Below are 14909 nucleotides of genomic sequence, written 5' to 3'. Positions count from 1 at the left end.
TAAGGATCAAATTACTCCCTTTTTAACATTGATTATGGAATCAGACTCTAAAAGTTAAGTACTAAGTATGTAGAAAATGTATTAATAATAACCAGATGACATTTACTTTAGATAAGTTACGCTAGTGTATGCATGGATGGCTTCTGAATAAATGAATGAATGTTAGGTGAAGATTAAATCTAAGAGTCAGTCACAATACATTACCTTAATTACCAAATTAACAATACTTTAATTTGTGAGCAAACTCAGCACTGTATACAGTATATAAACTACTATATCAAATACCAGCTAATAAGACACTGTTAAGGAAAACAGACTTTAAATGTGCTGTTCTTTCAAAACCCCAACTAGTGTGTGACCTTTGTCTATGCAAATAGAACTGATTGCTGTGATACACACATACAATACGAATGAAAAGAAGAAGAAAAAAAAGCAGAAGGTCATTTTCTCTTTATCTTTTGGTCTTAATAAGGTTGACCTTTGCTTAACAGCTGTGGAATCTCAAGAGAGATAGAGCGAGAAAACCGAGAGAAGGTCTGAGAAAATGTTTCCTCATTATTTCACCTTTCATTAGAGAACATACATTCTTCTGAAAATTAGCTTCTTCTTAAGGGGTGAAAATGTGTAGTATTATAACACGATTATATTTAATATTAATCTTAATTTACATCCAGAGGCTGAGTTCAGTTTTTTTTTCTCTTCAGATATGCAGATTTGCCTCGCATATAACATGAGGTAAAGTAAACAAAGTTTACTTATCATTATTATTCATAATTAACGATATCCTCATCCCCAAACAGACCGGACAGAGTAGCTTTGGGAATAGTTTTCTCCTCATAAAGCATAAACGCAGGAAGCAGGAAGTGTTTCCCTGAAGAAGTTACAGAAGCCCTGGGCAAACTCAACTAGAACTGGGCCACTGGGACTGAAAGAAGTGGGTAAATTAAACCAACATTTCACCACTTAACTATAACTGTAATCAGGAACGATAACATAGGGTTTGTGTTTGGTCTGAAAACTAGTAGACTTAGAAAAATGTGATATCATCATCAACTGTATATACTGTATTTCAGTTTGTAAACTATAAAAATGCATATCAGCCAAGCAAATTAACATATTAGCAGTTATTTACACTCTGTCTCGAAAGACTAACACAGTATACACAAATACAGAAGCACACAAATATGTCTTTGGAATCTATCATAAACAATGCCATGCGAGAGCTGTCAAGGCGCTTATTATCATTCACTGAGGGAGGAATTTGCACAGGGCTTGTAGTTTAATGTGCTGTGAATGTATGCTGCTGTTACAGACCTAAACAAATCTTCAGACATGAGCATAAAATCTCAAACGACTCCAATAAATACATTATGATATTTAAAAGCATTCAATCTTAAAATATTTATGCAATACAATGAAGTTATTTTTTTTTTTTACAAATTACACAAAGGAACAATTGAAGTAGATTTCAGAGCAGGTTTAGAGTTGACTATTTTACAGGTATATCAGCCTTGCAGCACACTATGATAGTTCTCTGTTTACAGATTATTATTAACTGGAGCAACTGTACCTAAAAGTTAAACAGCAAACTGTCAATTTCAAGAAACAGAGAGTGTGTTGTGTGATTCACTTCCCTGCTGTGGCCTGTTGCACAAACCAAACAGTTCACAACGCTTGCTATAAATGTTCACAAGTAAATTGGACTAAAAGTGGACTACTGCTCTTCAGGCTGGTGTCCAATCCTGCACTCTTAAGCCTCTACAGATGATCCAGAACGCTGCAGATCATCGTGTCTTCAATGAGCCAAAGAGAGCCCATGTAACACCTCTTTTAACTCTCTGCATTGGTTACCAATTGAGGCTTGGATCAAGTTCAAATCATTGATGCTTGCTTGCAGAACAGCCACTGGCACTGCATCTGCTTACCATCTACATGCCCTCCAGGAGCCTCTGATCAGGGTGGGAGCACCGGCATGTTGTGCCATCGCAGAGAGGTTATAAGTAATGTAATGTGTGTATATATATTTCGCATTTATCATGTATGGTCATACACCCAAAGCACTGCACAATTATGAGGGAGTCTCTCCACACCACCACCTGTGTGCAGCATCCACGTGGATGATGCGACGGCAGCCACAGGACAACAGCATCAGTGCGCTCACCACACACTAGCTATAGGTGGAGTGGAGGGACAGTGATTCAGCCAATTCAGTGGATGGGGATGATTGGGAGGCCATGATGGTTAAGGGGCGAGAGGGAATTTGGCCAGGACACCGGAGTGAAACCCCTACTCTTTTATGAGAAGTGCCATGGGATTTTTAATGACCACAGAAAGTCAGGACCTCAGTTTAACATCTCATCCAAAAGACGCACTCTGACAGTATAGCATCCCGTTCACTTTACTGGGGCATTAGGACTCACACAGACCACATTGAGCACCTCCTGCTAGCCTCACTTCCAAAAGCAACCTAGTTTTCTCATGTGCTCTCCCATCCATGTACAGTACTGACCAGACTCAGCCCTGCATAGCTTCAGTGAGTAACCAGTCTTGGGCTGCAGGGTGATATGGCTGTGGTCACTTTCCAAAACTCTTTCCTTCAATGTTCCTCGCTAGTGGAACATTCCCACTTGGACTGTGGATTCACTGGTATCCTTCAAATGACAACTAAACCCTCATCTCTTCGGAGAACACCTGGACCCTGGTGAATAATACCAAAACCACCTATTAGAAGCATTTTTCTCTCACCTCCCTCCTCTCTCTCTCTCACTTCTTGTGTGTATTGCCTCTTCTTGTTGAATCGCTGCATACCTCCTCAATTCTAAGTCGCTTTGGACAATTGTAAATGTAAATTTATGATGTATAAATATAATGATCTAAAACTACTATGTTCACTATGCAAGTTAAGTCAAGTCACCTTTATTTTTGTAGTGTGTTATATAAATTCAAGTATTATATGAATATAAGTTCCCACTTAGCTGATAATTGGTTATAAAACTTGTTTGGCATGCTTTCCCGGGAAAGAGCCCTGAGCTCATAAGATCCTCGAGCCCGTGGCTCCCTCCTGTTTGCAAGGCAAGGGGGGAGTTTGAGCTCAGGTAGATCTCAAGAACTCCCCTGCTGTAGTAGCTAATGAGCAGATAGTGATTGCTCTTAAAAAATAACTACTTACTTGGAGCATGCCTTTGGTGCCGATTAGTCGATTAGCCGATGGGATTAGTCAGGTAACTTAAGTTGCATGTTTTTGGACGGTGGGAGGACCGACGTGAGCACGGGAAGAATGTGACTCCGAACAAAAACGTCGACTGGCTTGGTAAGGACTAGTATCAGTGACATTCTTGCTGTGAGGCAACAGTGCTAACCACTGGGCCACCGTGCCACCCATCTAGGAAAGGAGGAGGAGTAGGGGTGGAGGGGGGGATTCTTCAAACGAAGATGGCTGTGATATGGAACTTAGGGTATTTATAGTGGCTTAGGAGTCATTTGATTGGTAAATCATAAATGTCGCAAGCAATCATTGCAAAAATTAGCTTATAAATAAACTTAAATTATATTAGATTTTGTGAAAGTTGCTTGACAAGGATGAAAATGCGAATTATAAAAGTTAGATTAAAAAATGTCCTTATTGTTGAATGTCATCATTGATTTAAACTACTATGTCATCACTAAAACTACTATGTTCACTATGCAAGTTAAGTCAAGTCACCTTTATTTTTGTAGTGTGTTATATAAATTCAAGTGTTATATGAATATAAGTTCCCACTTAGCTGATGATTGGTTATAAAACTTGTTTGGCATGCTTTCCCGGGAAAGAGCCCTGACCTCATAAAATCCTCGAGCCCGTGGCTCCCTCCCGTTTGCAAGGCAAGGGGGAGTTTGAGCTCAGGTAGATCTCATAAACTCCCCTGCTGTAGTAGCTAATGAGCAGATAGTGAATGCTCTTAAAAAATACTACTTACTAGGAGCATGCCTTTGGTGCCGATTAGTCAATTAGCCGATTGGATTAGTCAGGTAACTTAAGTTGCATGTTTTTGGACGGTGGGAGGACCCACGTGAGCACGGGAAGAATGTGACTCCGAACAAAAACGTCGACTGGCTTGGTAAGGACTAGTATCAGTGACATTCTTGCTGTGAGGCAACAGTGCTAACCACTGGGCCACCGTGCCACCCATCTAGGAAAGGAGGAGAGTAGGGGTGGAGGGGGGATTCTTTAAAACGAAGATGGCTGTGATATGGAACTTAGGGTATTTATAGTGGCTTAGGAATCATTTGATTGGTAAATCATAAATGTCGCAAGCAATCATTGCAAAAATTAGCTTATAAATAAACTTAAATTATATTAGATTTTGTGGGATGAAAGGATGAAAATGCGAATTATAAAAGTTAGATAAAAAAATGTCCTTATTGTTGAATGTCATCATTGAATTCACCCAGGCTTATTGGATTTACGTGCCTCAGTCATAGTTTTTGCAAAATATAGAATACGTAGCTTTTAGATGACAAATTAACTAGAGGGCACTTTCGAAATTTTAATACATTACTCAGTATACATTTTGTTGTATGTTTTAGATACAAGTCCATCTTGTACACATCCCTGAGAAGGTGGGGTTGACGTACAGATCACCTAGCGAAACCACTGTCTTTAACCCTTCGTCAAACTCAACCAATAGTGTTTTCAAAATCAAATTTAAGAGAAAAACCCACTGCAAACCTGAGCGTTCTTCATCACAAGTACAAAGTGAGCTACAAATCGAAGTGACCACTCCAGAAAAGTTGTCCATATGAAAATAGACAGGTGAGGTAAATCAATAATGCAAAAAAGAACAAAAGATGTTGATGTCATACTGCCCCATAGATTACTTTTTGCATAGAAACTACAGTCAAACATATGTCTAAGTATGTTTTGGCATTTTTATACAAAAGCGTAGGCTAAATCACATACTGTACTTCCAATGATATCTGACGGCAATTCGTGACTTTTTGATTCAGGGGTAATACATCGCACATTCGTACAATTTAGTGTGATTTGCTTATCTCCCAATGACGGTTGGGTTCAGGGGTGGGGTTGTTTGCCATGACTCTTTTTACAACTGAACGTATGAATTCGTACAAATTAGCCACTACACTGACAAAACGTAAAACACCAACGTTTCCAATTAGCCTGAGTTGCTAAATTATTTTGGTAACGGCTGACTTTGTAGCCATAATTGGCTATGCTTTTGGAACACACCCCAGGTATGTGTAATGAAGATAGTACGATGCTCTAGTGCCTAAAATACATTCAAACACACCATCTTTGTCTCTTGCTAACAGAAGAACAAGCTAATACAGGGGTCAATGTCATGATCTCTCCCTTGAGATTATCACAGGTCACAGCGAAACAAAGGCTGATGCATCACTGGAAGCTACAGGGACCCCATCGACTGGTGTTTTTCTCTCTGTGTTTACACTGATACCATAATCTCAGATCAATGTGACAGATAGTCACAGCCTGGCGGTCTGTCTGATGGGCCGGAGCGCAGATGGAGAGAGCTTACTGCAGAGAGGGACAAGAAAAAGCAGTGTCTGAGAAATGCCAGCTGGTTGAAGAGACTCATTAAAACTGAGTTCATCCAGAAATTCACAGCAAAACCCAAAGGGCCACTAGCACTCGCAGCTCGGGACCTCAGCAAAGGCCACCTCTGTTCTTGTATTTGTTTGTAGATCGTAATTATTTGCAGATCTATCAGAAAGCATCCTGAAGAACCCTAAGTAAAGTGTGCATTATTATTCTTGCCGTCTCCCACTGTGCCTCATATCCAAGGGCAGAACTGTCATTTTTTTCTTCTTCATTTTTTCAACCTCTCCTTCAATGAAGTTTAATGGTTAATTATAGATGAACAAATCCTACAGTCGCTGGAGCAAGCAACATAGACCTGGGCCGAGGCTCAGAAGCCCACGTTTGATTTTATTCCCTTTAGGTACAGAACTGGGGCCGTTTCAGACATCTAGTCTGGACCGCAACCTGTCAATACCGCCAGCCAGATATCTTCGGCTTTGGAGAATTTAATGAACTGTGAATTTACAATTTCTATCAATAAGTTAAATTTGGAAAGTTCAAAAGAATTTCAGGATGCCGTGATTATGTGTTTGGGGATGAAAGCAACAAAGAGTTTGAAGCATGAAACGACGAAGAGAGAAGATGAGAAGAGACCTGAAGGAGTTTCTTTTATAAGTCATCAGCCAGCCGCCTCATAAAACCATTATCTGTGAGCAGCGCATGCATTATTTTTATAAATCACCCCAAAGAATAACTCACCACACATCTCTGCCATGATTATTGTGACTTGCAATTGCCCTTAAATCCATTACAAGCTTTATTTGATTCGATCAATAGCCTGTTCGCATGAGGAATGGATTATAGATCCTGTTTCAAAACATGGCTTTGATTCCTGAATCATTACAAGATCTGTTCTCTTCATTTCACAACCGGGACACGCTGACCGTATTTAGTTGATGGTTGGTTTCCCAAGCTCAGATTGGGTCTGGTCCTTGATTAAAATGTCTGTGAATGTTCAAAAACAAAACCATAATTCCATTTGACTCGCTTACACTGATTACGCACTGTGAAAACACATCACAGATGTCAAATACATTTCCATACTATAATCAGAAGCAGTGCTTCTCAACTGGTGGGTTGTTCTGTTTGGGTCACCAGGGGAAAACAATGGCAAATGCAAACAACAAAAACACAAATAATGCATGATTAAACATATACAGGCAAAACAAATTGAATACCCATGCCTCCTGGCGATACATCAAGGTCCTATGAAGCAAAACAATTGCTTTTGTAAGAAACTAAAAATTGTTTAATCCACAGCTTTTTTAAACAAATCTCAAACAAATCTCCATGCCTCATAATGACACATACATGTGTGAAAACTCATCGTGAACTGTTTACAATGGAGATGGAGAGGGGATGTTACATTCAGGGATCATACACATTTTTACTACTAAAATTCAATGACTTTCCCATGATTTTTCCAAGACTTTCAAGTAAATTTTCATGACCTAATGTTTAATGCAATGTCTACATAAGCATGGTAAAAGAAAAACAATGCATGTTCTAATTTATTACAGAATATTGTAAAACATGCAGAAATCTATTTAGTTTCATTTCTATATTTATATCCATGTAAAAATGATTTAGATAATGCTTACACCGCACTAATAATGTAAAAGTATGTGATTGGCCGAGGACAGAAAATAAGTAAAATAACCTATATGCAAGTATACAGATATCTGTTTTCCATGACTTTTGCAACTTTTTCTGTTTTTCCAAAACTTTTCCAGGTCAGGAAAATGCCATGTCAAAATTACATGACTTTTCCAGGTTTTCCATGACTGTATGAACCCTGTACATTGTTCATCAAAATTCTACTTGCATTTATTCTGGATAATACAACAAAGAGATGGCAAGCAAACTACACTGAATGCACCCAGGGTCGTTTGCTGGGACTATGGATTAAAGGTTATGATGTTGTAAATAATTCTCTACTTCTGTCACAGACAGATTGTTTGCTTCATAAGACTTCAATGTAGTGTTAGGATCCACTGGATCTTAATTTCGTTTTGCCTGTGTATGTGTTTTTTAACTCTAAAGTTAGACTTTAATTTTATAAATCAACAAATACCCTGGTTTTAGCTACAGATCTTCTTTAATGTAATTTGCTAAAAACACCAATATGTCAACAACATCTTGGAGAATAGTGGTAAATAATACTAAATGTAGAATTTTGGATGAAGTATACAATTAACATAATATAGAAATATTCATTCATTCATTCATTTTCTTTTCGGCTTAGGTCCTTTATTAATCTGGGGTCGCCACAGCGGAATGAACCACCAACTTATCCAGCATTTGTTTTATGCAGCGGATGCCCTTCTCATCACTAGGAAACACATACACACTCATTCACACACACATACTCTACGGACAATTTAGCCTACCTAATTCACCTGTCCCGCATGTCTTTGGACTGTGGGGGAAACCGGAGCACCCGGAGGAAACCCACACGAACACTGGGAGAACATGCAAACTCCACACAGAAACGCCAACTGACCCAGCTGAGGCTCGAACCAGCGACCTTCTTGCTGTGAGGCGACAGCACTACCTACTGCGCCACTCCGTCACCCATATAGAAATATATACACTGTAAAAAAATCCTAGTTGCCTTAAAATTTTAAGCTGACTCAAATTAACCTTATGACTGCATTGAACTTATATCTTGTTAAACTGACTTAAAATAGCTTGGACAACTTATAACATTATAACTTATAACATTATTATTTTTTTGGGCAACTTATAAATTAAGTTAGAACATGATTAACTTTAATAAGTGACAATGAATTAAAAACGTAAGCTGTCATGACTTATTGTTCATATATTTTTTACAGTGTGAGCTTATCGTCTTTTTTTTTTTTTTTACTGTTTTGTTGAAGTCAAAGTGTGTGCATTCAATTAAACTATTCTATTGGAAGGTCCTCTGGTTTATAGAAACTTAAAGCATAAATGCCACATTTCCCATGCCACAATGCTAAATAAGATGAATCAAAGCTAACAAGCTACTGTAAATCAAAGGAAAGATAAATGTCAAAGTTAATAGAACATCAATCACAGTATTTGGCATTTTAGTGGAATTTCATCTGTTGCTTCATATAAAGTAGCTGAATCAGTTGGCAGTCTGGATAGGTTGCTTAACATTCAGACATCCTCAAAAACAACAAAACTATCCTGTAATCAAACACATTGTCACTATTACAGTCTGTTCTGTGCAGTAAATTACTGTGTGCTAAAACCACGCAATGTTATTTTAAGAGACATCTGGAAACTAAAATTGACCAATTCAGTCTGTCATGTTCATAACTGTTGTAGATTGTAGCAAAATTAATATAATCAATAGGTATGTTTCCATCAACCTATTTTTACGCACATTTTTTATTATTGCATAAACAATGCTTAATGGAAATGGCAATATTTGCATTTTATTTTATTCTTCTAAACTGAGTAGAATACATTTTTTTATCCATGACAAAAACAAACAAACAACAAAAAAAAAAAAAACAACAACAAAAAACATGTGCATAAACTATGATGGAAACACATTTCAAGTAAAGTCAGGCTTAATTGTCATTCCGCTACATGTGTGGACATAGAGGTAAAAATATAAAATAAAAACCCGTATTACCTGCTACTCGTAATGTGGTCTACATGTTAAAATGCCGGGCCAAAAGATATATAGGGAAGTCATCACGTCAGATGAAATTGCAGAGTAGTGAACATAAATCAAACATATGACAACAAGATATAACTTTGGCAGTAGCATAACATTTTTATAGATATTGGACATGACGTTAAACAACTAGAATATATAGGAATCGAAGAAGTATTTGAGTCACGTAGAGGAGGTAATCCGAATAAATGATTATAACAAAGAGAAGCGTTTTGGATTCATAAATTAAAATCACATACACCAAGAGGAATGAATGATGAATTGGACCTTTCTGTGTTTCTTTAATGGTTTGTTGTCTAGCTATAATATTGTATATCATGGATTTTGAGTTTGTAATGATTCAAATATTGTAATGAAAATGTATTTCTTAATGTAAAGTTTATTTATAAACATTTAACTTCAGTTTGGCACTGACCAAAGTGATGAACAAAACCATTACACACATTCTAAAACAGTAAAATAACAATAAAGTAATACTAAGAATAATAGTATTACAACAACATGCACAATGAACATTAAAAGCCATGGACGGCAATAGAATTAAAATGGGTCTTAAGTCTGGACTTAAAAATAGAGAGAGAAGAAGCACCATAAACCAGCAGTGACTGAAAACTCTTTTCAGTTTAAGTTGTGACCGAGGAATTTGTGGTAAAACTTTAGGAACCAAGGAGTTGAATGTAAATCAATAAGATCAGAAATATAAGAAGGTGCTTTCCCATTCAGTGTTTTAAAAACAATAAGTTAAATTTTTAACTGAATTGAAGAGTTTAGATGCAAAAACCTCTAAATGCCATCTGAAATTTCTTTCAAAAACAAGCATTTTTCTCAACCTACTATGTTTATGTTGAAATATTTCAATTATTCAATACACTTAATAATACCCTATTTATCGACATACAATTGAAATGACTTAACCTACACAAAAGTCTGAGAAAAATGCTGATTTTAGAAGTAAATTTTAGATGGCATTTATAGATGGCATCTGAACTCTTAAATTCTAAAATTAACAGGAAGCCAATGAAGGGATGCTAAAACTGGTGAAATATGAGCATGTTTTTGGTGCCTGTTAAAAGTCTAGCTGCCACAATTTGAATCAATTGCAACCTTGCCAATGAAGATTGAGGGTATCGCATGCAGACATTCACAATAAGTGAGTGATGATAATTGATGTTATTTTCCTGTGAAATAATGTTTTTAAAGGTGAAGCTAATTATTTCTTGTGTAGTTAATTATAGTATATTGAAATAAAAATGAACATTTTAATTTTGAGTGGCCATCTAACTAATGACGTAATGTGATTGACTGTGGGATAAAAGGGTAAAGTGAGAGGATTGTGTCACACAATGAGCAAGGCATTGCGCCGAAACTAGGGATGCTCAAAATAATCGATTAACCGTTAACCGAAATGGTGCGTTTGTAACCGATTAATGCTATCAGTTAAACGATTAAAATCATTATTTTATATATTTTTAGTTTGGCTGCATAAGGGGCCGATTGAATGCGCCTTTGCGTTAAGAGGGACTTTTGCACGAGGCTCATCCCAGAGCAGCAGTTTGTGTTTCAAGACAACTACAGAGAACTTTTAAAGAGCATGGTTTCCGCTACATTCATTCTTCCATGGCGGGGACCAAAATGCATCTCGCCACGGCTACATTACCCATTCAAAACATTCAGTTATTGTTGTTTTTAATAGCGGATTATAATCGCACCAAAACGTATTAAAAGGTAAGTGAATTATAACAGCGCAAACTTTTCTGTAACCGTATAGTGCTGTGCGCTATCTGTTTAATTCTTTGGCGTTACGTGCTGACTGACTGACTGACAGGTGCGCGATGCGTGAGGCCAGCAAACACAACGAAGCGTTTAGTTAAGATGAACACAGTTTCTATAGTTATATTTTATTCATAGATAAAGTATGAGTCTGCATATAATCACTCTATCTTGCTGGAGTTTATAGCCGTTTCACTTTACTCAGGACGCATTAACACCGCTCTGAAGGTCTAATGGCTGTTTTAAGTTATCCAGAGCTGTATGAATTTACAAATCTTGAATATCACAATAGTATTGAATATTACAACTGTAACAACACAGACAGCAACACTTATGCACAATCGATACCCAGCTGATTCAGTCGTTTCATAAGAGGACCGCGCTTCTCTTCTTTTTTCCTTGTCAACATATAAAGGCAGTGAGGTGCGCCTCGCGTTTTTGGAATGAAAAAAGCTTGTTAGCTGTGTCGGCCACTTGTTCAACTGCAAGACATACTTAACTAGCGGGACGATAACTTATAACCCGTGGCTACAGACACATTTGCCAAAGAAGCAAAATGGAAGAAGAATATTGCTGTTTGAAACAGACGTGTTGATACCAAACCATCGCTGATGTTGACCTGGATCTGCGTCATAAACGCAACAAATAGGCTTTACCTTTTATTTTACAGCTATAAAGCATGTATGCACATTAATGCAATATCATATTTAAACAACAAAACTGTTTACAAAAAGTCAACATATGCGCGCGTTGTTGTCTTTTTATCACGCAGCGCGCGCACTTGAACCGCGAGGGAGAGAGAGGAAACCAAGACATAATCTTTAAAATAATGATTTCTGTTAAAAATGTAAAAAGGTTTTGTGATTATAATAATAACAGCGGGGCATTAAATAAATGCATATTTTCCATGGAGCGAGCGATTTGAGGAAGTCTGCTATTTTTATTTGACGGAAGACAAAAATATGATTGGAAAAAAACAGCCTATGCCGGTTATTAAAAATAATCAGTCAGTGTTTTCGATTTGTAATATAAATTAATTATTTAAGTGGAAAATAATTTAGGGCAGTCCTATTTATTTTATTCATTTTATTTAGTTTATTCTGCTCTTCTGTGCTAAACACTGCAGGTGCGTGAAAATGCTCTGTTGTCTTGTTCTATTATTAATATGCTAACATATAAAAATAAATCAGTATTTTAAAATGCAATATTTAATGTGTCAGACACAAAATAGACACGTCAATTTGTTTAATATAAAATTAATAGTAATTGACCAGTTAACCGTTAATAACCGATTAATGAGCGGCGGTTGTCGGTTAGCAAAATTAACCGAAATGAGCATCCCTAGCCGAAACCAATGATTTGTATCACCTGAAGAATGTAAAATAAAAACTATGCAAAGTAATTATTTAATGAGTGCGAATCATGACCTTCTGAATAATATTATTGACAAGATTAACACACCAAAAAAGTAAAAAAAAAAAACAATAAAAAAAATATTTAAAAAAACGTGAGCACGCAGTGCAAACTCAATTACTCATTACTCAACATACAGAGGAACAAAATGTTGTGTCTGGCAGGACAACTGTGCTACATAAATTACTCATAAATACAACACAATACTGGACATAAGAGCTATTTTAAAAAACCTATGCATAACTAATATATACTATAAGATACTTAAATATACAGATAAAACAGGCTATACAAGTACATTTACATGAGACAATGTTGTGCAGGATATTGTGCAAGAGAGGTATTAAAGGAGAATATTGTGCAGAAGAGGTATTTAAGGTTTAACATTGTGCATTATTTCTGTTTGAAGCAAGCAGTGCAATATGATTGTGGTACATTTATAGTAAACATCATTTTCATTATTCATTGTTCTTGTAAGATGGAGTTTAGATAGTGTCAGGTGCATAAGAGAGAAGGGTGTTTCTACAGGTGGTTTGTCAAGCCCACTTAACTGAATGAGGCACAATTTGAAATACACAATGTTTATTGGAATGTTTATTGGAATTTGTCTCTGTCTTCTAAGCCGCAAGTCATTTATTATATAAGAAAAAGGCACACAGTGGCTTCTCCTGCAGCAAATTCAAATTATCTTTATGATATTTGGCAGCAGTTTATCAAGAAGTGACAATTTTATTCTCTTTGAATCATTGGATGGAAACAGCGCTTGATTCACAAATGTTCATAAGTCTAATTTGCATCCTTAGATGAAAACTAGTGTTTGATATTTAACACTGTGCACATATAAGCACAGGATTCTTACACCTTTTCCAACTTGAAATTCCAGCACTTTTCAAGCACTTTCAAGGTGCATTTTTATGCTTTTCAAGCACCTAACAACCACTGTATGTTTTTTTTTTTAAACATTTAAATCCATTGTGCTATTTCAAAAAACACAATAAGGCATTTCAACTTAAATTGTTGAATACTTTGAAGCATAGATTTATTGGCATTTATTCACAGACTTTACAGTCAATAACTTTAGTTGTTTTCATAGCAGACTTTAACCCACCAGGTGTCTTTTATCCACTCTTCGAAAAGTGTAAATGGTGGATTAACATTCACCACATGATCACTGATCTGATGTGCCATTATTTGTAACTTTAGGAGGTTTCTAAAACAAAATCTGTCAGTGTTGTTTTCATTCTCTCATATCTATACCTTTACATTTTCATGGCTGTAGCTCCCTGTCATCTGAACTGAGTGATTGACAGTCGATATTGACCAATCCATTCGCGTTCAGTTCAAGAGCAGTGGGCCAATCAGAAGAGCCTTAAGGTGGGGTAGGCATTGTGGGCTTTGTTTACAGCAGCAAGTTGACATTTCAACTGTTTTAAACTATTTCTGAGCACTGTGTTTGGCGGTTTTAGGTGCAGATATACATTCTGTGTGAATGTCTTCTAAATCTGCGCATGCGGTGAACATTTTGCAATGAAAACTGGTCGCACAGCAACAATTTTATGCCCTGCATAAAATTATTCCAAATACATTTTGAGCTCGCATAGATAAAATTTCGGGCGCAACCAAAATGGCAGCAATTTCGAGTTCTGCAATTTCAAATTCAAGCAGGTTTAAGCACTTTGTCCAAAATCCAAGCAATTTTCTAACCTTGAAAACACTATTTTAAAAATCAAGCATTTTCCAGGATTTCCAGCACCTGTACGAACCTTGTAAGCAGTACACCTTCAAACATATTTTAAAGATCTTCGATAAGAAGACAATAGTCATTGACTTACATATTGTAGTAGGAAAATATACTATGGAAGTCAGTGGCCACTTTTAACAGTTTGGGACCAATAGTATTCAAAACAACATGTTTTATTGTGTTCTACAGAAGAAAGAAGGCCCTAATACTACATTGCCTCTGAAAGTTTTTGTACTTGTTGTGGCAATGCAACCATAGGGTTAATTTGATGTACTTAATTTAAGTAGCACACACTTTCTGAAGTGTCTGTTCTGGTGATTTTTACATAGTATTTTCATTATGGGCTTTTAGCAAAGATACAGTGCTCATTAGTGGCTACACTGAAAGATTCAAGACATACAGTACAGTATTAAAAGACCTAAATAGTAGAGAGTGAAAGATAAGAGGTGCGTTCGACTTGAACCATGGCTGCAGCCGGTGATCAATGAGATTAACCAAGCACAGGCAGGGGCGGAGTTGAAACAGGAGACGTCAAGCCGGACACTTCGAGGCTCAAAGTTGCGACAGTCATGATGACTGATAACATGGCATCATCATCATCATCATCATCATCATCATCATTCTCATTATCATCATCATCATCATCATCATTCATTTATGTATTTATTTATGTACAGTTGAAGTCAGAACTATTAGCCCTCCTTTAAATTTTTTTT

The 14909-nt window shown here is 36.7% G+C and overlaps 1 protein-coding gene across 1 annotated transcript in view; it reads right to left on the bottom strand.

Moving 5' to 3' along the window:
- The window catches only part of aff2 (AF4/FMR2 family, member 2), a 410790-nt gene that overhangs the window by 44446 nt on the left and 351435 nt on the right, over positions 1-14909 (bottom strand). The gene's annotated exons all lie outside the window — the stretch shown is intronic.

The sequence above is a fragment of the Danio aesculapii genome, chromosome 14 (genome assembly GCF_903798145.1).
Source record: "Danio aesculapii chromosome 14, fDanAes4.1, whole genome shotgun sequence".
Classification (NCBI taxonomy): Eukaryota; Metazoa; Chordata; class Actinopteri; order Cypriniformes; family Danionidae; genus Danio; species Danio aesculapii.
Note: the sequence above shows the minus strand (reverse complement) of the source record. Positions and strands in the feature narration are given on the sequence as shown.